Source organism: Ascaphus truei, chromosome 10 (genome assembly GCF_040206685.1).
Source record: "Ascaphus truei isolate aAscTru1 chromosome 10, aAscTru1.hap1, whole genome shotgun sequence".
NCBI lineage: Eukaryota > Metazoa > Chordata > Amphibia > Anura > Ascaphidae > Ascaphus > Ascaphus truei.
In genome coordinates, this window is record NC_134492.1 from 35,364,255 (window position 1) to 35,387,859 (window position 23,605).

Sequence of the window (23,605 nt, forward strand, 5' to 3'; positions counted from 1 at the left end):
GGGAGGCTACTGGGAAATGTGAGGATATATGTCTTGATGGAAAGGGTGGTGGATTAATGAAATAGCCTCCCGGCAGAGGTGGTAAAGGAATTCAAAGATGCTAGTATAGCCGGGGTCCCCCTGGTCCCCTGTTTGTCCCCTAACCTTTCCATAGGCAGCGGAGGCTGGGGAGAGTGCGAGGCGATGCGCAGTATCAAGCGCAAGCAGCGGCCAATAGGAGTATAACACAGCAGGGGAACTACCAGTCCCAGCAGCCTTAGGGGCTGCAGACCACATGTTGCCAGGCAGCTAATAGGGCTTAGAGATGCATGGCAGTTAGAATTCTGGCAGTTGGAGTTCTGGCAGTTAGTGACAGGCAGTTGTAGTGTCTGACAGTTGGAGCCAGGACAGAGAAAGGGAAGGTAGGGTCTGGGTGTCAGTGGCACCCAGACTAAGCCAGATTAACCCTTTAGGTCCAAGATAGGCCCCACTCACCTAATAATATTGTGGCTGCTACAGGGAAACCCCTAGCTAGGGCCTTTTCCCCTGTAGCTGTATACAGTTAGTATATAGTGCCATTTGAAGACGCCGTGCGGCGATTTGCGGACTGTGGTCTGGAACTATCAAAGGTGAGACCCTCCTACTGGAGTTCACCCCATGCAGAGGCGGAGGCTTTGCTGACATCGATGTCACTGCGTCAGTGGATCCCTTTTGCTTTTCGGCCATACGCGGGGGCTGGAGCACCCCTGGGCAGGTACCTCACAACGTGCACCAACTATAAGTCTTTCAGTTACTGTTGGCAGTGCTGTCTCACACATTGGTTGGGTTGGCTCTTGTGGACACCAGGGAGGTTGGGTGCCCAGGGGCACCTCAGTACTTTGGGGAAATCTCATCAGGGGTGGACACTACTGTTGGAGGGCACGGTGGGGCTATGGCCGTGCGAGGCCTATATGGTATGTGGATTAGTGATATACATAGTTTGACCTGTGTTCAGTAAACTGTTATTAAATATGTGTGTGATCTTATTGCATTGGGTCCTGTGAAGGGGTTATCCGGCGCTGTCAGGATCCCTCACAGGTGGAGGCGCTGTCACCAGACGGATCAAGTACACCCCGGGCTCCAAGCAGTGGAGGTTCAGGCCTCCTGTGAGCCACAGGTAAAGCTCCACACACTCAGTCGCTGTCACATTTCCCATAGGGTGGGGGAATCAGCACTACGCTTAGTTGAGATAGATACAAGTCTATCCTAAATATGAAAGAAAGCTGAGAATTTAATAGGGTCTGAGGTTCCACAATATATAGGAAAATGGATATACAGTAGTAGTTACACCAAGTAGCTCCTATCTGCTGTCAGTTTCTATGTTACATATATGGGCAAATACTTCCTGCATCCCTTTTTACTGGAAGCATATTTTTAACCGTGTGCAATGGATTTCTCTAATGCAGCATTGTGAGTTGAGTAATACTAATTTAGACAAAAATTTCACAATAGTGCACCATTGTTATGAAACATTACAAATAATTTGTTGTATACTGTAATACTGTAGTTGTTTTTTCTAAATAGATAAGAATTACAGGCTCTGGATCAGCTAGCTGTCTGGACAAGTTTTCATTGCGTTATAAGGATAGTCTTAGTACAGATGAGGGATTACATACTTGGCGCAGTGAAGTCCAGAGAATAATATACAATTTGTCTGAATTCTGCAGATTTGTTTTTAACCACCAAATACTGGGATCCCACAATGGAGCCACAAGGGGATTCCTAATGTTGACCGTATTACCGAGAGTTAAATTTGAGTTCCAAACAAATTACTGTAGATCGATCTGCATCTCATTACACATCATAGCTACTCAGTTATTTCTCACAGATGTCCACAGTCTGTCAACTTAAATTTAAATTATCCAGACCCCCACACACATGGTTGTCCCCTTTCCTCCAGCCCAAGTCTAAGCTGTGAAGAGGAGAAAACTGCTCACAGATCCTTCTTTGGGGTTAAGGCAAAGTGGTTTTGCAGTCTGGCATCTGATTATTCTTTATCAGTGTTTCTCAACCACCACTGTACTCTGGTGTGCCGCACCCTTAGGGGAAACACTCTGCCAGCTGCTCAGCGGACACATCCCATGCTGTCTGGAGACATAGAGGCAGAGATCCGCCTGTCCTCTCTAAGCCCAGAACAGAGGAGGGACTGATTGCAGCCTCCATGTCTCCAGATAGTGTGGGACGCACCAGCTGTGTGGGAGAGCGTGGTAAGTGGGAGCAAAAAAAGGTGAATGAGCGATGTACCCCTACTCATAAAAGGTTGTGAACACTGCTCTATATTGATAAACAAGTACATGGGAAACAAGTGCATCATGTTAACTTAATTAAACTACTCGTTCTACTATGACAAATATGGAGCTACAAGACAGTAGTAAAGTAATGAAACAGCACTGAATGATGATTAAATAAGGAAGCTAATATATTTTCCCTGAGGTTTAAGCACTGATACCATAGGTGAACACCCCAATTCAAGACTTTGAACCTTTTCTTTGAGTCCTTAAGTTTATTACCATGGGTATCATTCATTAAATTGCAAAAATGCAAATCAGGAAACTGTACCACAGAAATTCCTATTGTACCTGGGCAGGGATTAAGTAGAGATGGTATTTTGTGCACTAGTTTTTGCACTAACTTTGGTGCCAGTATATTTAGCTAAGTAGCCCTAAACGAGCCTGCAGTGTTGCCTAGTGTACCGTTATAGAACTAATTATAATTAATTATATTCCCATAGAACCCAAACGCCTCGTGTGAGCGCTCTTCATTTAAATCTGCATAACTCAATGTGACAAAAGTATTAAAAGAAAATGGATTAATGGAACAATATCATGAAAGGAGGAGAGAACAGCAGTGCCCCACACGTCATAGACTGAGAATGCGACCAGATGCAAGAGATCTCTAATAAAGTCGTCTCCCTAGTAAACAGAACTTTCATCCATCAGAGTAGAGAGCTGAGCACATGCTTAGAGAGAGCAGAATGCATTTTCTCCGTAGTATTTAAGACGTGTTTAGATTTAGATAGCATCAAATGCATATAGTCAGATGGATGTTTACATTACAGAAACAAACCCAGATCCTAAGATGAGAGCCCAGCATTCGGTCTGAGTGTCAGACAATGTCATTTATATAGGACAGCAGAAGGAGACATTATCATAAACACATGTAAAGCTAGTCTAGTTCCCATTACCTTTTATAGGGGTTGGGAATTCTTTTTTTTTTTCTCCATTGGTGCAACATGGAATTTATTAATATTTTTCCATGGGAATAAAAATGCTGGAAGCTTAAGGGGAAGAAGCCTTCGTTTTTTTTCCCTGCTTGGTAAACCGTGATCAGACTGCAAACTGACGGTGAGTCAAGAATTGTACTTCAGCAAATACTAGAGCGTGTTCTTTCTTAAAAGTTATACTACCTGCCATATAGTCAATGGGTCCTATAAGAGAGGGACCTTTAAGAGTAAATAGCAGACCTTATAGTTATTTATACTTGAAGCAGCCCTGTTTCACTGACGAAACAGAACAGCGGGGACGCTGCTAACCGATATTATATTGGCCTGATTTGGGTTGTAATATCACACCAGTGAATGTGGTTATATGGGATAACATTTCAGATGTATTTATATATGCACGAATCTGATTAAACAGGGAAGGAAAATGCTTTTTGGAAACAGCACTGTACAAAGATTATATATATATATATATATATATATATATATATATATATATATATATATATATATATATATATATATACACACATATATATACACTATATATATATATATATATCACTCTTAGCCCTGGAAACCATGGCATATTTAAGGATATATATTTCAGAGAACACAGTAGTCTACCGGGACTACTCCCCAGTCAAGACTGTAAAGCATGTTGTAATAAAAATGGTTTATGCAACAGTACCGTAGTGCTGCAAATGTCCAGCTTACTGTCCTATATGTTATTCTTGTCACGTTATAGTACAGTAATGCTAATGGGGGGAGACGATTATGAATGATGTAATTAATACAACAGACCACTTCATTATTCAGCCCGCAGTCAGACTCCTTTTGGCTTACGCAGTAAGGAGTGATTACTGCAGCCTCGCCTTCTCATCTCTGCATCTCTTGATGTTTAATGCACAGACTGTCTAGATAAGGCATTAATATTGCATTCCACCATATATACTCCAATCGTTTTACAATGCAGGACTTAGGGTTACCATTGAACAAAGGTAGTTATTCCACAGGCCTTATTCATCATTATCTAAGAACATTCCTTCCGTCTTATTATAGAAGATTCCGCAATAGCATGTACCATTTTGTCTCAGAGTACAGTATATTTGAAATCTTTATAATTAGAAGATTTCTACAATCTAGGGCAGTACTAGTGTATGAGAGGTTTATAAATCTATAGGCGATGCACCATATTTGGCAAAGCTGGTGGTTATTTATTCTAACGTAGTTTGGAAACGGGCTGCACTAGTAAAGCTTGCTATTTTAATGCACTGCAACAATACTCAATATTAAGACAATGGGAGTTTTTTTTAAAAAATATTAAAAGACCCCATTCCCTTTACATGAATATCTATGTTTGTATACTTATGGTTTACCCCCGCTACAGCTTAAATGTGGACAAAGGAAATGTTGCTGCAAGGGGCATGTAAATTTATACACTGATAGACAGACAGAACCCCTGTAGATAGCACTCTAATCCGGTGTGGAATGGTGATTTACTTAAAATATCTTTATTATTGACAACTTCATTAAAATATTGGGGTTTAAAACAATGATTAAATAATACCAAGTGTTGTTAGCTCTTGGAATGAGTTGATCCAGAGGAGTGTACAATAATTGGTTAATATCCAGTGTTAGGGTATTCACTTGCCCTAGTGTTCCTCATATGGAGTGAATGAACTAGAGATTGTTGCTAATGGAATGGCAGTTAGGACCACATATGTAGTGCCCCAGTAATAGAATACTGATAGATGCACTGGTTTATTAGACCTGTACTGTGCTGCTTAATGCTGCAGCTACTAGTACATTATAGATTTGGATAGAGCAAATCTGGGTCAATGTGCTGATTGTCACCAGCATGTAAAGATGGTGGTGCTTTAGTGCAAGTTGGTAGTGCTTTTAACACGTGTGAACCCCAGGTGTGTAGTAACAGGTCTGGAGTTAACAATAGTATTCGTGGATAGATTACTGGTAAGTATTGTAGCGCTGCTGAAACTCCTGTATGATCAGATACTGAGTTATCAGCTGAGTACAGCTCCTTGTAGGGTTAATAAACCGGTCAACTATGAAAGACCTTTCCCTAATTGGTGCAGTACTCCTCATATGTGGTAATGGTCTGGCACTCCAGAGGTGGATTGCTGGATGGGGTGCCGTTTTGCTCACTAGGTTGTGTCCTATAAGCTATATGCTGTAGTAGGATGTTAGCATTCAGGCTTCCCTAATTGTAACAGTAATAGACTGCCAGATAAACAATGTGCCGTTCCTGTTTGTTGACTCTTAAGACCATCAGGTCTATAAACAGCCCATAAATGTACAAGAGCAGAGCCACGCTGACTTCCTAAGTAACACTGAATCAGCGTCCGTGAACTAGGGCTCCGCGCGTGCACGTGGTCACGTGTTGCCGACGCGCGCGTTTCGCGAGTGCTTTGTCAAGGCTATGGTAATCAGAAGGTTTCCTATGTCTGAGAAAGGTATTTATACCTCTTGGTTTAACCTATTGTGACCCCATTCGCAGTTAGCGCATGCGCACTATGAGGCTGGTAGGTGTCAGGAATTCTGACCAGCTCTGTGTCTCAAAAAGTGCAGCATTCCAGTTGCTGTATTAATTTTATTTAGATGAACTGGGGAGCTTAAATGAAGGGACTGTAGACAAATCCTTCATTGAGGCCTTTAGGTGTAAGTGCTTTTAGTGTATAGATCCAGCGTGCTTCCTTCTGTAGAAGCACAGTGTCTATATCACCTTTTCTCTGACCTAGGGAGAATTGGTCTATACCTGTGAAGAGTATGGACTTGGTATTACCTTGTTGGCAAGAGTTTATGTGCCTCGCCAGTGGGGTGTCCACATTGTTGCGTATAGTACCTATATGCTCCAGTACTCGCTGTTTAAATTGGCGTTTTGTTTTGCCTATGTAGATCTTCCCACACTTACAGAGGCCTTGGTATATTACGCCAAAGCTTTGGCAAGTAATACCTTTCCTAATCTGATAGATTTGTGAATTGTTCCAATTCTGGAATGTTTTGGTAGTTGTAATGTTTTGGCAGGCTTTACAATGATGGCATGAATAGCTGCCCTGTGGTTTTGGTGGTAGCCATGATTTTATGGGTGTTTCCGTAAAGTGGCTGTGGACTAAGATGTCTTTAAGGTTTTTAGCTCTTCTACTCACCATTGATGGATGGGTAGGAATGACTTCCTTAATGTCCTCGTCTGCCGCCAGAATGTGCCAGTGTTTACGAAAGACTTCCCTGGCTAGATTCCACTGTTTGTTGTATGTGCCAACAAAACGTATCACTTTGGTCTCATTGGTTGGTATTTTATCAGTTAGTAGGTTAGCACGTGGAGAGTATTTTGCTCTCTTGTATGCTATTTTTATACTTTTATTACTGTATCCTCTTGTTTTCAAACGTTGGGTCATTGATTTTGCCTGTGTTTCAAATTCTGCAATCGTACTGCAGTTTCTCCTGAGTCGTAGGAATTGGCCTACTGGTATTCCCCTAATTAGGGTACTGGGGTGATGGCTAGAGGCCTCTAGAAGGTTGTTTGTAGCCGTGGGTTTACGATAGACAGTTGTTTCTATCAGATTGTCTGTCCCTCTTGATAATTGTAAGTCCAGGAAGCAGATGGACTTATAATTGTACTCTAAAGTAAGACGTATATTAAGTTGGTTCTGATTAAGGATTCCAATAAACTCTTTTAATAGCGTAGGTGCGCCTTGCCACAGCATGAACACGTCATCTATGAAGCGCATCCAAAGTATGATATGTGACGTGTAGTGTTCCATTTCTTCAGTGAAAACGTGTTTAGCCTCCCACCATCCTAAATAGAGATTCGCATAGGATGGTGCACATTTCGTGCCCATGGCAGTTCCCTGTGTTTGATGATAGATTTTGTTGTTAAACAGGAAATAATTCCTTGTAAGGACAAATTTAAGTAATTCTATCATGAAGTTGGAATGGGTGGAAAAATGTCTACCTCTTGTTTGCAAGTAATGGTTGGTAGCTTCAAGGCCTATGTGATGTAGAATGCTGGCGTAAGTACTATATAACACTAGATGACAATTAGTTTATACATGCTAAAGCAATCTGCTATCAATAACAAAGCAGCATGCCACAGTTCCACAAAGTCTCGTACACCATAGGAGACACAGAGCTGGTCAGAATTCCTGACACCTACCAGCCTCATAGTGCGCATGCGCTAACTGCGACTGGGGTCAAAATAGGTTAAACCAAGAGGTATAAATACCTTTCTCAGACATAGGAAACCTTCTGATTACCATAGCCTTGACAAAGCACTCGCGAAACGCGCGCGTCGGCAACACGTGACCACGTGCACGCGCGGAGCCCTAGTTCACGGACGCTGACTCAGTGTTACTTAGGAAGTCAGCGTGGCTCTGCTCTTGTACATTTATGGGCTGTTTATAGACCTGATGGTCTTAAGAGTCAACAAATAGGAACGGCACATAGTTCATCTGGCAGTCTATTACTGTTACAATTAGGGAAGCCTGAATGCTAACATCCTACTACAGCATATAGCTTATAGGACACAACCTAGTGAGCAAAACGGCACCCCATCCAGCAATTCACCTCTGGAGTGCCAGACCATTACCACATATGAGGAGTACTGCACCAATTAGGGAAAGGTCTTTCATAGTTGACCGGTTTATTAACCCTACAAGGAGCAGTACTCAGCTGATAACTCAGTATCTGATCATACAGGAGTTTCAGCAGCGCTACAATACTTACCAGTAATCTATCCACGAATACTATTGTTAACTCCAGACCTGTTACTACACACCTGGGGTTCACACGTGTTAAAAGCACTACCAACTTGCACTAAAGCACCACCATCTTTACATGCTGGTGACAATCAACACCATTAGGTGCACATTGACCCAGATTTGCTCTATCCAAATCTATAATGTACTAGTAGCTGCAGCATTAAGCAGCACAGTACAGGTCTAATAAACCAGTGCATCTATCAGTATTCTATTACTGGGGCACTACATATGTGGTCCTAACTGCCGTTCCATTAGCAACAATCTCTAGTTCATTCACTCCATATGAGGAACACTAGGGCCAGTGAATACCCTAACACTGGATATTAACCAATTATTGTACACTCCTCTGGATCAACTCATTCCAAGAGCTAACAACACTTGGTATTATTTAATCATTGTTTTAAACCCCAATATTTTAATTAAGTTGTCAATAATAAAGATATTTTAAGTAAATCACCATTCCACACCGGATTAGAGTGCTATCTACAGGGGTTCTGTCTGTCTATCAGTGTATATGAATATCTATGTACAATGATGGCACAATTTGATCCATTATACAGAAAATGTATTTGGTGCACATTTGCAGTACTGAAAAATGTATGGAACTACGTATTTGAGTTTATTACATCTGGTACCGATCTTTTTAACAAAGAGGTTAATGCCATCTCAGATCTTATGGATTCAGAGGATAAATATGGCTAGGGTTATCAGACGTCCCAGTTTTGCCATAACAGTCCTGTTTTTTGGGGCTCTGTCCCAGTTTTCTGGGCGATCGGCGACAGCGCATGTGCAAAGAGCACTTGCCGACCGCGCGTGCAGGATCAGCACTTCCTGGCTGCTCTTGTGCATGCGCGACCAGCAAGCTCCGATTGCACATGCGCATGAGTGCCCAGCAAACGCCGTTTGCGCATGAGCAGTCGGCAAATGCCGATCGCGCATGTGCACGAACAGCCTGGAAGTGCCGATCGCGCATGCGCACGAACAGCCTGGAAGTGCCGATCGCAAGTGCCCTTCGTGCATGCATGAGATTTGCCCCCCGTTTTTTTCCGGGACAAATCTGGTCACCCTACATACAGCACCAGTTATAGACGCAAACTTTGAGTCAGGCTATTATAATATTGTGCCGATACTGTCCCATAGAAACGCAACATAAACAGGACTCTGTTAACTTCGACGTATTGGCCATTTAGGACCATTAACACATACAGTACATTGCTCTGGCTCATCTTTATCACTATAAATATGCTATTTAAACTGCTGGATTTAAAGTTGTTAATTACAGGGCAAGGGCCAAATGCACAGAATGAACACAGAAATAAACAAAGATATTTTGATAGTATTTTAGTTTAGGAGAAAATGAAATAAAAATGTTAAAATAGTCATACAGTAGATACTGTAAGCAAGTTTAAAGACTGCATTATTATTTTTATGAGACGTAATATAAAATCAGAGATAATCACTACAGGTGTGCGTAGGATTTAGAAGTTTAGAGGCCCTAACCACTGAAAAAATTACAGTGCCCCCCCCCCCATATGTCATTTTAAGTAAAAACAATACTAAACCGTAAAATATAATTCGAATCGCTCAAAATCATGCCGGAATGCGATTAAGCACGAAATTTGGGGGTTACGCAAAACCGTGTACTGGCCGCATAGTAGGGATGCAGCGACGAGCAATAAAGGACTAACATATAAAATAGCGTCGGTGCTGACATCTAACGGGGAAAATGAGAATGATATTAGAAACTGCAGATGTTGCAACTATTGTGACCTACAAATCAACACATCCAAATTTTCCAAATTTCGCGCTTAATATTTGACTTAACAATGCTCAATTTTTTTTTTTTGCATGGAGGGCAAAAGTTGTCCACAAAGAGCCAATGTTGCCACAGTGTTCTGTATATATAATATATAAGAAAAAAAACAAAGTATATATAATTCAGAAAAATATATCAATAATTAAACAGAAATGTATTGCAACACAGGACAGGATCTGATTTCCTTGCGTTATTTCGATCTACGTTAGTAGCACTCCTGGTTTAGGTGGGGATAAGTTAGAAAGGGGAACAGAAAAATGGGGAGAGAGTATACCTGTATAGTGGAGTGTAAGAAAATCCAACAAAGTTTTGATTTTTCCCCATGGGGACTATGAAGTATCAGATTCTTTCAAAATAAATTCTAATTTTTTAGTGGTGCCCCTGCTTTGCTGGTACACCGAGTACTTGCTTAGTCTGCCTATTGGGTATTCCGGTAAGTCAAAGCTCTCCTGGTGTGAGTAAGGAATGTTACGGGACGACTTACGTTTTTTAGTTTAATAACAAAATGTAGCTAAAGATAAGAGGTGGGCGAATCAGCCCAAATCCTTCCCCGATTTTCTCGCATTTTCCCTCCAAAGTCCGTTTTGCGGTGTAAAGAATGCAAATGGATTTGGTCGGTTTTAATCCACGCAGATTCATAAAAGAAACGCGATTGGATACAATCCACGGATTCAGCAATCCGATCCGTTGGCGGATTCTTAAAAATTCGCCTTCGGGTTGCTGAATCTGCGGATTGAATTCTACAAATCCGTGAACGGATCGCAGAATCCGCTGATTGTATTGGCAATAATAAAAAAAAAATATATATATATATATCAGCAAACCGCTAATCACCCTTTTTTGAGATTGATCCACAGAAATCTGTGGACCAAAGGAACCGGCCGATCCACTGTAGATCCAAATCCGGCCCAAAAATGTGCCCGTCTCTACTAAAGATGAAAAAATGTATTCCACTCGGAGCATAAAGAGCAGAAACAAGGTTTTTTTTGCCCCCAAAAATAAAAAATGTTTCAGTCGCATTACTGATTTCTAAGGGAGGTTTTATATGATAACCGTATCTCTACACATGGTCATATGTTAAGAAACCATAGCAAAAGGCATGCACAGCTTGTAAGTTCAGTGGATGAGATGACACAGAAGAGAATGCTGCTGCCCATACAGATGTTCCCGTCTTTCCTTTCCCCTCCCTCCCCTTCCTCTTATCTTGGCATGACAAGCCATTGAAATACTGTACTTGAGCATCTGCTGCTACGGTTGGTGGTCTGGAGCCTGAGAGAGTGTTCTCCCCTTGAGGGAGAGTGAACAGTCAGAGGTTTGCATTAGAACCAGTCAAAATTCCAGCACACATACCATTATAGGATCAGCACACCAGGGAGATGCATTCCCTTCATGCGTTGTTTGACTCAGCGCAGCTGCCTTACAGGACTTTTTCACTGCTTTGTGGAGAATGCTAAATGTATTTTGCTTGCTTCAGGCGGGGTTGGAAGAGTAAAAGCTGTGTAAGAGGGTTTACCTGTGTAGGATTAATTACCTGTGCTTGTATGTTGTATACAGAGGACTTAGTTTGTGGGTTCAAAATGACACTGGAAATCTCCAAGGGGTTATTGTTGAGGTGCAGTTAGATTTATTGTGTTCTTACGTCCTTATAAATAATCCAGATTATCCATAGGTGCAGGGATATTATTTAAAACAGACAATACTGTAAGTGTTGAAATGTATCAAGGCAAATTCAGAACAACGTTGGTGCAAATGGACACATTTTATCCTGCATCTCTTAGTAGGTTATTCATTAAAGTGTGATAGTGCCAATCAGGATACGATCGTACAGAAACTTCAATTGATGTCAAAGGATGTTTCCATGCTATATTGCCCTGATCCACACTATCGCAGTTTAATGAAGAACATCTTCAGTGTCCTGTATCAAAATACTTTAAATTTCCTCTAACTTTGTGCCCAAGCTAGCAATTTGTGGGGTGTCAAAAGAAGGAGTTTGGGAGGAGTCCGATCACTTAGATATGTTGGGCTGTATCAAATGCTTTGTACCTGTCCATACTTCCCCCATTTTTTCTGCGTAAAAAAACCCCCCCACTGGTCATGAGGATTTTAACGTTTACCACTGCTTTGTAAATATGGAAGAAAGGGGCATATGCATCAAATGCCAATAAGGGTTATTGCATCCGTTCCGGGGTGAACTTCCATTCAAGTCAATGGGAGTCAACATCGGAACAGGTGCGATAAACTATACTGGCAAAGGGATATGAAGCCAGATTGAGACACATTAAAGGCAGGGAAGTTACAGTAGTCTATTCCTTCATGTCATCTTCTAATGCACATGTGCTGCTAGGCATCCTAGCCCAAGAGGGACCTGTATTGCATTGCAAATCAAAGCAATGAGTTGAAGATTTCCCTAGTCTGGTTCAGCTGCAAATTAACAGTCACGCAGCATGAGGTGAGAGAAAGAGGAAGCAAATGTTAGGACAGCATTTGACAGAGCCAGAAGGATGCCTCTGTTATGCTTTTTTAATTAGGCTTTTATCAGAACCTAATCATTAGAGCTGTGTGTCAAGATTATTGGAGATGAGCAAGTCCAGATTGTTGAAATCCAACCCCACCTCTAAACAAGGCCTGAACCAAAAATCATGCTAAACCTCGTTTTTATTTCCCTCACAGCTTAGATTCAGCAGTATTTGCCCCCTATAAAGCTACCCCTCCCTTCCCCTGCTACTATTTCATGTTGGCACCAGTAGGACTGTGTGTGGAGGCTGGCATGGAGCAAAGAAAGGGGCAGGGAGAGACACATTGGGTAGGGGAGGGGGGCAGATGACATTTAATATTTATTTATATTTTTTAGTTGACTACTGGACATGTATAACATGATATAATTATTAGGCAGACATGCCACCCACAAATTGACCTGCCCCAGTCCAGACTTGTTCCATTTGGGTTTTGTTACCTTGGACTCGATATTACTTATTCTATTATTTTGTTTGCCACCATCTGACCTGTCCCCTCTCTATCGACTACCGGTATATAACAGTAAATCAGTGATAGTTGGATACAACAAAAAAAAACAACACCACTATTGTCTGTGTTGGTTAAATATTATATATATATATATATATATATATATATATATATATATATGTATATATATATATATATATATATATATATATATATATATATATATATAGTCAAATAGAACAGTTGGCACTCCTTAGGTGCTGATAGGCTGTAGGTGCTTGCCCCATATAGATAATATAGACATACGTTACCGTTCCAAGGTCTGGTAAAGCAAGAGACAGACAGATGGGTCCACCTGAGGAAGGTCCCATTTTGGAGGACCGAAACGTCGGGTTTCTTGATGTACCACTAATTTCACCAATACACTTTGTGAAGTTTTCTACAATTGAGTGCTGTCTCTTGCTTTACCAGACCTTGGAACGGTAACGTATGTCTATATATATATATATATATATATATATATATATTTATATTTATTATGTATGTATGTATGTATGTATGTGTGTGTGTATATATATATATATAAGTATTATATATATATATATACACACACACATATTATATATATATATATATATATATTTATATATATATATATACACACATACATACATAATAAATAGATATACATATTTATTTATTATCAGCTTCATCCCTTGTCGATAAACTGCTGGATGAAGGCTTCCCTAATGATCTTCCAGGTCCTGTGTTTGCGAGCTTCTCTTCCCCATGTTGCTGTAGCAAATGTTCTGATTTCATCGTCCCTTCTTTTGGTTATCGTCTTGGTTTTTTAATTTCCCTTAGAATACAGTCGAGTACCATCTTTGTCTGACGATGGACATTTCTTCTTGCTATATGTCCGGCCCATTGTCATTTTAATCTCTTCATCCTTGTGATGATGTCAGACTTTTGTTTGTTTCCCGATACCGGTCATTCTTTTTCCTGTCTCTGGGTAACGCCCAACATACATCTCTCCATACTCGTTTGAGTTGTCTGAAGCTTCTGAATTATCTTCGCATTTGGGGCCCAATTTTCACATCCATACGTGAGCACTGGAGCATACACTGTTTGAACACTTTCCTCTTCAGGCACAGTGGAAGGTTCCCTTGAAAGATTATCTGTTTTCTTCCAATTGCGCTTCATCCCATCTTCATTCCCTTATTGATTTCATTCAAAAGGTTAACATCCATTGAGTCTTGGAATGCAGGCAAAAACCGGGCGCTTACCTTAAGATATTAGTACAGGGTAGAGAATAAAGTAAAATACTTATCCCAAAACCAATGGATGTAGTCTTTCACAGTGCAATCCGTGGCTTGCGATGAATTCCTCTGCTCGACCCCAGAGAGGGGTATCCAAACCCTCAAGGTATAGGAGAACGAAAAGGAAAAAAGGGGGAGCAAAGGATTAGATGGACCTATATTAACATTACTAAGATGACCTCATAGCATATCTAGCTGTTTAATAAAGGTGGGGTGACGAAATGACAGTATATGGTAATCCAATACTCACACGGCCCTGTGTGAGCACATATGTGTAAGGGTATCTTGTTCCTGGTATCCACTTCTTAGCCCAAATGTTGTTCAGATGGAAGGGGGGGGTTTAGAAAAAATAATAATAATACACTACTTACACGGCCATGTGTAAGCTCAATCCTGGGAGAGAATAATGTGGGGTTGTCTGATGGACTCGTCCGTGGTACTTCCCGTGGCAACGTATAATCAGCTGCTTGCGGGCAAAGTAATTGCTGGCGGTTCCTCTTCCCTCACACGTTCCAATCCTCCCCCCTCCCCGATTCAGGAAACGGGGATGCGTGGGGTAAAATGATAGCAGGGCGTCAGTTACAGTCTTCAATTAAAAGAGCGTTTTATTAAACATTTAAACAGAACAAAAGACTCACAGAATATTGTTTAGAGCACCCCGTGGCACTCCGATCAGCGTGGCTGCAGGTCGCCTTCCAGCTGGAAGGCGACCTGCAGCCACGCTGATCGGAGTGCCACGGGGTGCTCTAAACAATATTCTGTGAGTCTTTTGTTCTGTTTAAATGTTTAATAAAACGCTCTTTTAATTGAAGACTGTAACTGACGCCCTGCTATCATTTTACCCCACGCATCCCCGTTTCCTGAATCGGGGAGGGGGGAGGATTGGAACGTGTGAGGGAAGGGGAACCGCCAGCAATTACTTTGCCCGCAAGCAGCTGATTATACGTTGCCACGGGAAGTACCACGGACGAGTCCATCAGACAACCCCACATTATTCTCTCCCAGGATTGAGCTTACACATGGCCGTGTAAGTAGTGTATTATTATTATTTTTTCTAAACCCCCCCCTTCCATCTGAACAACATTTGGGCTAAGAAGTGGATACCAGGAACAAGATACCCTTACACATATGTGCTCACACAGGGCCGTGTGAGTATTGGATTACCATATACTGTCATTTCGTCACCCCACCTTTATTAAACAGCTAGATATGCTATGAGGTCATCTTAGTAATGTTAATATAGGTCCATCTAATCCTTTGCTCCCCCTTTTTTCCTTTTCATCCATTGAGTCTTGCTGGCCGAGGTAGACACAGTTTTCTTTTTTCTTCTAGTTCTGCTTCCATAATTTGATATTTGTAGAGTTGATACCTTGGTTGAACATCACTTTGGTCTTGATGAGATTCATATTGAGGCCTGTCTTTCTTGCTTCAGTGAGTTATCTGATTTGTTGTTGGAGGTCTTCTGGACTTTTTGTCTTGTTTGCAAATCTTAGGTGACACAAGTATTTACCATTGACTTCGATTCCTTTTTCTTGCAAATTCAATCTCTTAAACAATTCAAGTGTTTTCTGCTAAAAGCTTTGGTGGCATGGTGTATCCCTGATGCACACCCTTGATTGTCCTTATCTTATGCCGTGCTTATATTCCTGGCCACTGCGATGCGACACCACGTCAAAAACAAGTTAATGCAATCCGTTGCATGCGCCTATAGTGTGCGCAACCGCGCGATGGAGTGACAGCGACCAAAATCGCTGAAGTCAATTAAAATTGATTTTTTTGGGGTGACTGCCGCATGATGTCAGAGGGCACGTGAGCGGTTCAGCCAATGACGGAGAACCGCTCATCGCCACACCCACACTATGACCCCCTGGTCGCCGTCTCTTGTCTCCTACACCATAGGCAGAAATCGCTATGACAACATCGACAGATGATGTCACGCGGTCGCGTCGCTGTCGCATGGGCTATAAGCGCGGCCTAATGTTTGATGTGGTCATATAATATTAATATATGCTTCTTCAACACTGTCTTAATGCATTTAAAATGGTTTAGGTGTAGACAGAATCATTTGCTTTTTCATAATCTATGAATCCTAAAATAGGTGGTAGATTGCTTCATTACTTTGGCAAATTACTTCTTGTACAATTTGGATGTGGTCCATATATATTTAATTTTTATCTATGTTAGTTACTACTTTAGGTATAGAGAGGGACCACCATCAGATGTGTCTCCTACTTTCTCATTCAGAATACTTAAGTGAATACCAGTCTGTCAGATCCAGTTTGGTTACAGGTTCAGCACCCTTATTTGTTGGCTTATAAATAATTATATATATTAGATTTTAAATATAATAGGTAGTCATTGAGAATGATATTGTCCCTACTCTCTACCAGTATATATACTAGCCAACCATTGTCTGTTATATATATGTGTATATATATATATATATATATATATATATATATATATATATATATATATATATATATATATACTATTAAGGTTATGGTGGGTAAAAAAAGTGACAAAAACCCTCCACAGTAAAGCATAAAGCAACTGTAAATATTACTGTATGTTCATTTGCATGTCTTAGACAGGTCTGCAACCCTGTCTTTCCCCATGGGGAAGAGAGGAGAACTCTCGAAAGCTTGTCCTATGACATAAATTGTTAGTCCAATAAAAAAGGTATCACCTAATACTGAAGAACTCATTTATTCTGCACTATATATATATATATATATATATATATATATATATATATATATATATACATACCCACATCACGTTGCAGTATCTTTAAGTCCCAGAATAAGGCTGGAAACATTGTATTTCTCTACAAGGGGTTTATTTACAGGGTTAAATCATACATCACAGACCCACCGTGCCTTTACAGTAAGTCAAAACAAATCATAAAATAAACTCCTATTCCTTTTAGAGAAAACAAACTACACCGTAGCTTTAGCCCTTTCTAACGGCACTGGCCAACTGAACTGGTTCCCAGCTTAAAACATGCCCTATCATATGAACCACCATCTTCAGTTCATTAATATGTTACTGAGCTCTTTGTCTTGTGCCGATTTGGGGCTCCAGGTAATTCCCTCGACCCTGCGGGAGTTGAGAGAATCTCTCTTCTCTGTAAGTCCAATGTTAGGACCGGACATCCCTGCTTCAGCATGGTATAACGTCCTTCAATCTTCTTTCCTGGGATTCAAACCCAGGCAGTCCCAGCAGACTCCGCAAACACCGTCCAGCGGGTCTAGGGAACTGTGCCAGCCTCTTTGCTGGGAAGCACTTTCTCTCTCCCCCCTTTCTCTGGGGATAGCAGTCTCTCTGTGTGTAGTCACTTCTTGACTTTTAAAACTCCATGTGCAATCAGGAGTCCAGCCTGCCCAATTAGTTTGCAGCTGCTGCTATCTTCTGTAGGGGAGATTAACTCTCTGTAGACTGGAAAGCACACTTACTGCACTGTTCCAGCCCTTAGAAACAGGGATTGTATCACAATATAGGCCAGCGGAAAGTATCCAGCATTGCTTTGGAATTCTAAGAAACCTACCTCCTCCTCCTCTACCCCCCCACCCATCTCTCTCCTTCCCATCACTTTCCTTTAATACCTTATGATGTCCAAATTCTTTCCGCCTCTCTCTTCTCCAGAATTCTTACAACTGACTTCCTCCCTTTCTTTGTCTGCTTTCTGTGTAAACGTTATAGCTAACGGACTCTCATTATAATGTCACGTGCAGATATATAGCCTACCAGGTACAACACCCAGTGGCTGACTTACAGTGGCTGTAATAACTCATAGAATGCACCCCCTTTGGAGTGTTCGAGAGGATCCAAACCAGTTCGCCATATTTTGATACATAAAGTAATCCTTCCAAGTTTGGTGGCTCTATTTATTTATTTTTATTTATAAAATATTTTACCAGGAAGTAATACATTGAGAGTTACCTCTCGTTTTCAAGTATGTCCTGGGCACAGAGTTAAGACAAATAATACATGGTTACAAATACAGTTACATAAATGAACAGGGTATACATTATATACAAGACATTGCATGCACAGTTAAAGAAAATATATATTATGGGCGTATGAAACAGTTACAGACCAGATTAAAGTGTGAGACAGCCTTAGATTTGAAAGAACTTAAACTGGTGGTGGATGTGAGAGTCTCCGGTAGGTTGTTCCAGTTTTGGGGTGCACGGTAAGAGAAGGATGAATGGCCGGATACTTTGTTGAGCCTTGGGACCATGAACAGTCTTTTGGAGTCTGATCTTGGTGATAAGTGCTGCTTGTGGTAGGGGTGAGGAGCTTGTTCAGATAGCTGGGTAGCTTGCCCATGAAGAATTTAAAGGCAAGAGAGGAAAGGTGAACTTTGCGCCTAGACTCGAGTGATGACCAATCTAGTTCTTTGAGCATTTCGCAGTGATGTGTGTTGTAGTTGCATTGGAGAACAAAACGACAAATTGAATTGTAGAGGGTGTCAAGTTTGCTAAAGTGGGTTTAGGATTAGGCGTGTGATTTGTGTAGCTGGACAAACAAACTTTCTGAATTATAGTATAGAAAAGATGTATGTGTACACACACACACACACATAGTGACAAACGGCTCCCTCAGGTTGCTCTGCCATCTGTCTATGCTCTTTACATCACAGTCTTTACGGGTAATCACATAGAGGACACATACCACATTATTGGGTTATTCAGGTTTTTGCCTACTTTATTAGTCTCAGCAGGGGACTGCAACACTTTAAGTGAAATATCAAACAAAAACCTGCTCCACTGAGCTCTGACTAGACTTTAAGATTTCCCTCTCTAATGTTGGGAGGCTTATCTGCTTTCCAACTACACATAAATACATGGCGTTCATGATACCATACAGAATTTTAAAAAGCACAAGAATGAAGGTTTTTATTACCTTGGCTTGCAGGGGAAAGGTCCTTCCCTGGCTGGCTGCTGGCAGCAGGACCAGCCGCCAGGCTCTAGGGGAGAGACAGAGGCAGTAGCCAAAGTACCTTAAGTACCTACTTCCTCAATTTGCAGGGCTGGTGAGAGAAATCAGAGCAACTGTGAACTCTAGTCTGGATTTCCCATCTACCAGCTTCAGCAACTGTGAAGCTGTGCGATGGAGCATATTTACCCAATGACTGCAGTTTCTGATCTAAATAGAACAGAAAACTGCTTAATATCCTGGGACTATGTCAATATATACTGTATATATGTTAGTTACAATGCATAGAGAGACCACCATCTGGCTTATCTATTAGGCTGAGCTCATACACTCTGTTTGCTTGCGATCTTGCTGCTGTAGCACAAGCGATCTGTGATCATAGTGTTGGAGGCGATGGGGCGTGGCTATGATGTCACTGAGCTAGTTCTCAGTGATTGGCTGAACCGCTCACGTTGTGCTTGGCGTGCGAAAGTGCCATCGCACATGCAAGTGCAAGCCGAGTCCATGGTGCAGGTGCGCCGGATGCAGTGCATGGCCTCGCACGCGCCTTTCAGCCGAGCGATCTGTGGGCTTCAGATCCTCGCGATGGGGAGGCGTGTCAGAGGCGTGGACGATGACATCACGTAGCTGGTTCGCCCTCATTGGACGAACCGCACACATGACCCGGCCGTCGCGAGTCAAAGACAACAAATTTTGTATCTCGAAAAACCAGCTGCGCCGTTGCTCACATGCACGTACGCACTCTATCGATGTTCCCGTAGACTCACTGTGTTGGTCGCAAGCGCGTCGCTCTAAGAATGAACGCGGCCTTACTCTCTCATGACTTAAGTACCAGCAATCAATTCCAGTTGCGTTAACAGTTAAAAACACTGTAACAGGGACTTATCCCTGTTTAACTAAAAACCTCTAGTGGTCTGAGAAATCCAGCAGAGAGCTGGTTAATTGACTAGCTGCAATTAACCAGCTCCACCTGGGTAATCAGAGGAGGGTAATAAAAATCCCTGGTTGGGACAGCCCACAGAACTCCTTAGCACAGGCAGAACTGGGCTGACAGAGGAGATGATGTCTTGAGCACAAAGGCTGTGCTGAGATCAAGACACCCGGACACCAGACCCAGGGACTGACCAGAAGGGCCACTTGCTTTGAGGTACCCTTGAGACTTTGGGGTAGTAGGCTGGAAAGGGGCTTTTTCTCCCAGTCTTGCAGATTGGGACTGGGGAAGTAAGTAAGCCCATACAAGGGATAGGTGTTTGTTTCTTTTGTATATATATATATTTTTGCTGTGCATTGTTGAAAGGGACAGGCTAAATAAAGCCATGTTTTAATTTCCCCAAACTGTCTCCTTGTGTGTACGTCTGCACCTGCCTTTTGCAAACACCCTTATCTTTTGGTTTATATAAAATAAATATATATACTGACGTATACTGTATAGTGATGTAGCAAGACTTACTGTCTCCGCAATGGTTGCAGCACTGAAGAATTAAGGCTGTGCGGGGTCCCATGCAAAAGCATGGACCCCCCGCAGTGCGAACGTGCTGCAGAATTTTGCTTGTAGTATATGGAAAATTGCGTCTTGTGGAACCAAAACTGGATTACTCGTGATGTCGGGGGGTTAGGTTGATAATACTTTAAAGCAGCAAAACACCTTCCTCTACATTTTTGTTTTAGTTCTAGGATTGAAGCAGGGGGTCTCCAGAGTGAACGGTGTTAATTTCAGCTCCGGAGACCCCCTATTTCCAGAGACACGTACCTCCGTTAGCTGTGCCAGTATCTCTGCAGCCAGGGAGCAGGTGTGCCTAACGAAATGGCGGCTTAAGTGTCTTGAGTCATGTGGGCCAATTAGGGTTTCCAGGGTGTCTGGTATTGTACTGGACTGTCCTGTATTTGGATACTCTGTCCAGTACAAAATGAGAGGTACTGTAATACTGGACATGTATGTGTCCGGTATTTTCCTCCCTGGACATAGTGACCTGACGCACCTTTCACCATTCAGTCCAGTATTTTTGGGGGAAACCACCTGGCAACCCTAGGACAAATAGAAAGCCGTGACATCATCCCTTGCGGCTTATTATTGGCCCGCGTGACCTGGACATTTAAACTCCACAGAGTTACCGGCTCTCCATACGGAGTTAAGTATCTCTGGAATTAGGGGTTCACCGGAGCTAAAATTAACACAGTTTAGTTCCGGAGACCCCCCCGCTTTAATCCTAGAACGAAAAAACACAAAAAAATAATGTAGAACAGGCTGTTTTGCTGCTATGTTCTCTAATTGTCCTATGTGGCCCATTTGCCATACAGTACCTAATGTATTTATTTATACAGTCAGGTTATAAAAAAAAAGCTATAGAATTTTGGTGAAAAACAAAATTGCCGTTATAAAGTGGGAGGAACAAAGGAAGGGGATTTTGAGTATAATTTTGAAAGCATAAAGACGGCTTTAATATTCACTGGCAAATGAGTTTCTGAGCATGGTGTTAGCGGGGTAGGTAAAACTATTCTCTCCCACTTGGCAGCTGTTAAATGTCATTGTATATTTAACACATTTATTAGCTTGTGGCAGAGATAATTAGTTTGACTTTCTCTTCACCTCTGTGGCTGACAACTGTGAAGGAGGTCAGCTCTCCAGGGCCTCTAGGGATTTCATGAATGCTACTTGCAAGTGAGACACAATAATGTTACATTGGGTAAGTAAAGTGAGAAAGCCTCTCTATCATACAGGTGCATAAAAGCAGCAATCCCAGCTGCTGCTCCCCCCCCCCCTTTTTAATATGTGCATCAATACAATCTGCACAATGATACCGTAAGTAATTAGCCAAGTTGCTGATCGATCTGTTCTCTTGTGATCGATCGGCGAATATTCGGCTCGGGGGTTCTCTAAATGGCTGTCAGTGCAGCAGAAGAGGACCAAAGATGCAAAGTTCTGTGGGGAAGATCATGTGACCAGGCAGTCACTAGATACAATTGGTGCACTGCTAGAGAGAAGGCAGGGCTCAAAAATGGGTGTGCCAGAGTCTGTTTCAGAAGAGGAAGGGGATGTGACTTTGTAAATGGTTGCTAGACCTGTAGAAACAAAAAATACTTGGTACATTACAATGTATTAGAAATTAAATTTACAGTGGTTCAAAAAAGAAATTAAAACGCTACAAGTATTTTCTCATAGTACATAGCAGATTTATTTAAAAAAAATACACATGTAGGATTTTGGTTTGTCTGCAGCTTTAAAAATAAAAACTCATCCATGTACCTCATATAGAGTCCCCAAACCTATTCTATTGTACCATGATGCAGAATATGCTGGCGCTTTACAAAGAAACAATAATAATAGTTCTATGTATTTATCATGAGATATTATGTATTTTAATCCATCTGGCGCTTCAGGGATTAATGAAGGTACAAGTTGGGTTTAAAAATACAATGTATTGGGTTTATGACAGGTCCAGGCTTGCCATGGGTGGGAGCTGGGTTTCAAAAAGAACTTAATTGGTGGGTTATTATGTATGGCCCAGTAAAAGTATCAGATGTGTTTTATGGAGCTGATAGAGTCTTGATATAAGGGCAGTTGTTTAGCCAGAGATGGGAATACAATATGGCCCTGTAACAACTTTGTAAACAGAGCTTTTTAGAGCTAGCTTCAAAGGCATTCTCTGGAGGGTTCTGCAAGGTTCAGGGGGCTTGGCTAAGAAAGTATTCTACCAACGAGTGTCTTTATTAAAAATGAGAATATCATGTGACAACATCTCATCTGCATAATAAGAGTTACACATCTGTAATCGTGTCAAAAAATGGCATGTACTGACACCACACACTGCATGGTTAAGAGGTACTAAGGGACAGATCTATTTGTCGCTCAAATGTAGGATTAAGACGGTCGTGATTAGTCCCGTTGCAGCTGTAGTAACGCCTGAATCTATTGAGGTAGCGAACGTGTGTGTGTACGTTTTACAGAAGGAAAGTTATGAGTGCGTTTAGATATTGACGAAAAGTTTCATCATCGTTTGTAAGGTAAAACTGTCAATCTAACAGCTGACTATGATGGGGGTGGGTTTATATTGTTTCAATGGGGGAAGAAAATTGTACTTAAAGCTTAGCAAGGGTTTATGAAAATCAGATTTCAACAGAGGTGTGTTTGGACCAAACACGTGACATCTCATCTTCCTTCACCAGTGAGCTCTCTGGGAGAAAACCTATGGCATTTGGGTAATGTACTGCAGGGGTGCGCAAACTGGGGGGCAGGAGATTTTTCGGGGGGGGGGGACAGGGTAGGGGGGCGTGGCGGTTGCAGAGGACCCGCACTCTTCCCCAAGGCATTTAAATGAAATGCCGGGGGTTCGCGTGAGGCAACTCTGAACTTACTATGATTCAGACGCTCTGTGACACATCGTCATGGCAAATTGGTGTTAAATGACGCCACGGGTGATGTCACAATTGAAAACCAAAACAACTGTGGAAGTGTACAAATAGTAGAGAGCGTTGACAGAGCACAGCCAAAGGATCCTGTAAAGTCCATGCAGGAAATAGAAAACAGCCAGGCCACTCCAGAAGTAAC

The 23,605-nt window shown here is 41.8% G+C and overlaps 1 protein-coding gene and 1 long non-coding RNA gene across 2 annotated transcripts in view; both read left to right on the top strand.

Moving 5' to 3' along the window:
• The window catches only part of LOC142503812 (uncharacterized), a 241,366-nt gene that overhangs the window by 135,111 nt on the left and 82,650 nt on the right, over positions 1-23,605 (top strand). The gene's annotated exons all lie outside the window — the stretch shown is intronic.
• LOC142503813 (uncharacterized) lies at positions 390-3,357 on the top strand. The gene is made up of 3 exons (XR_012804100.1): positions 390-608; positions 1,025-1,135; positions 2,750-3,357. It is a non-coding gene; the product is annotated as an uncharacterized LOC142503813 (long non-coding RNA).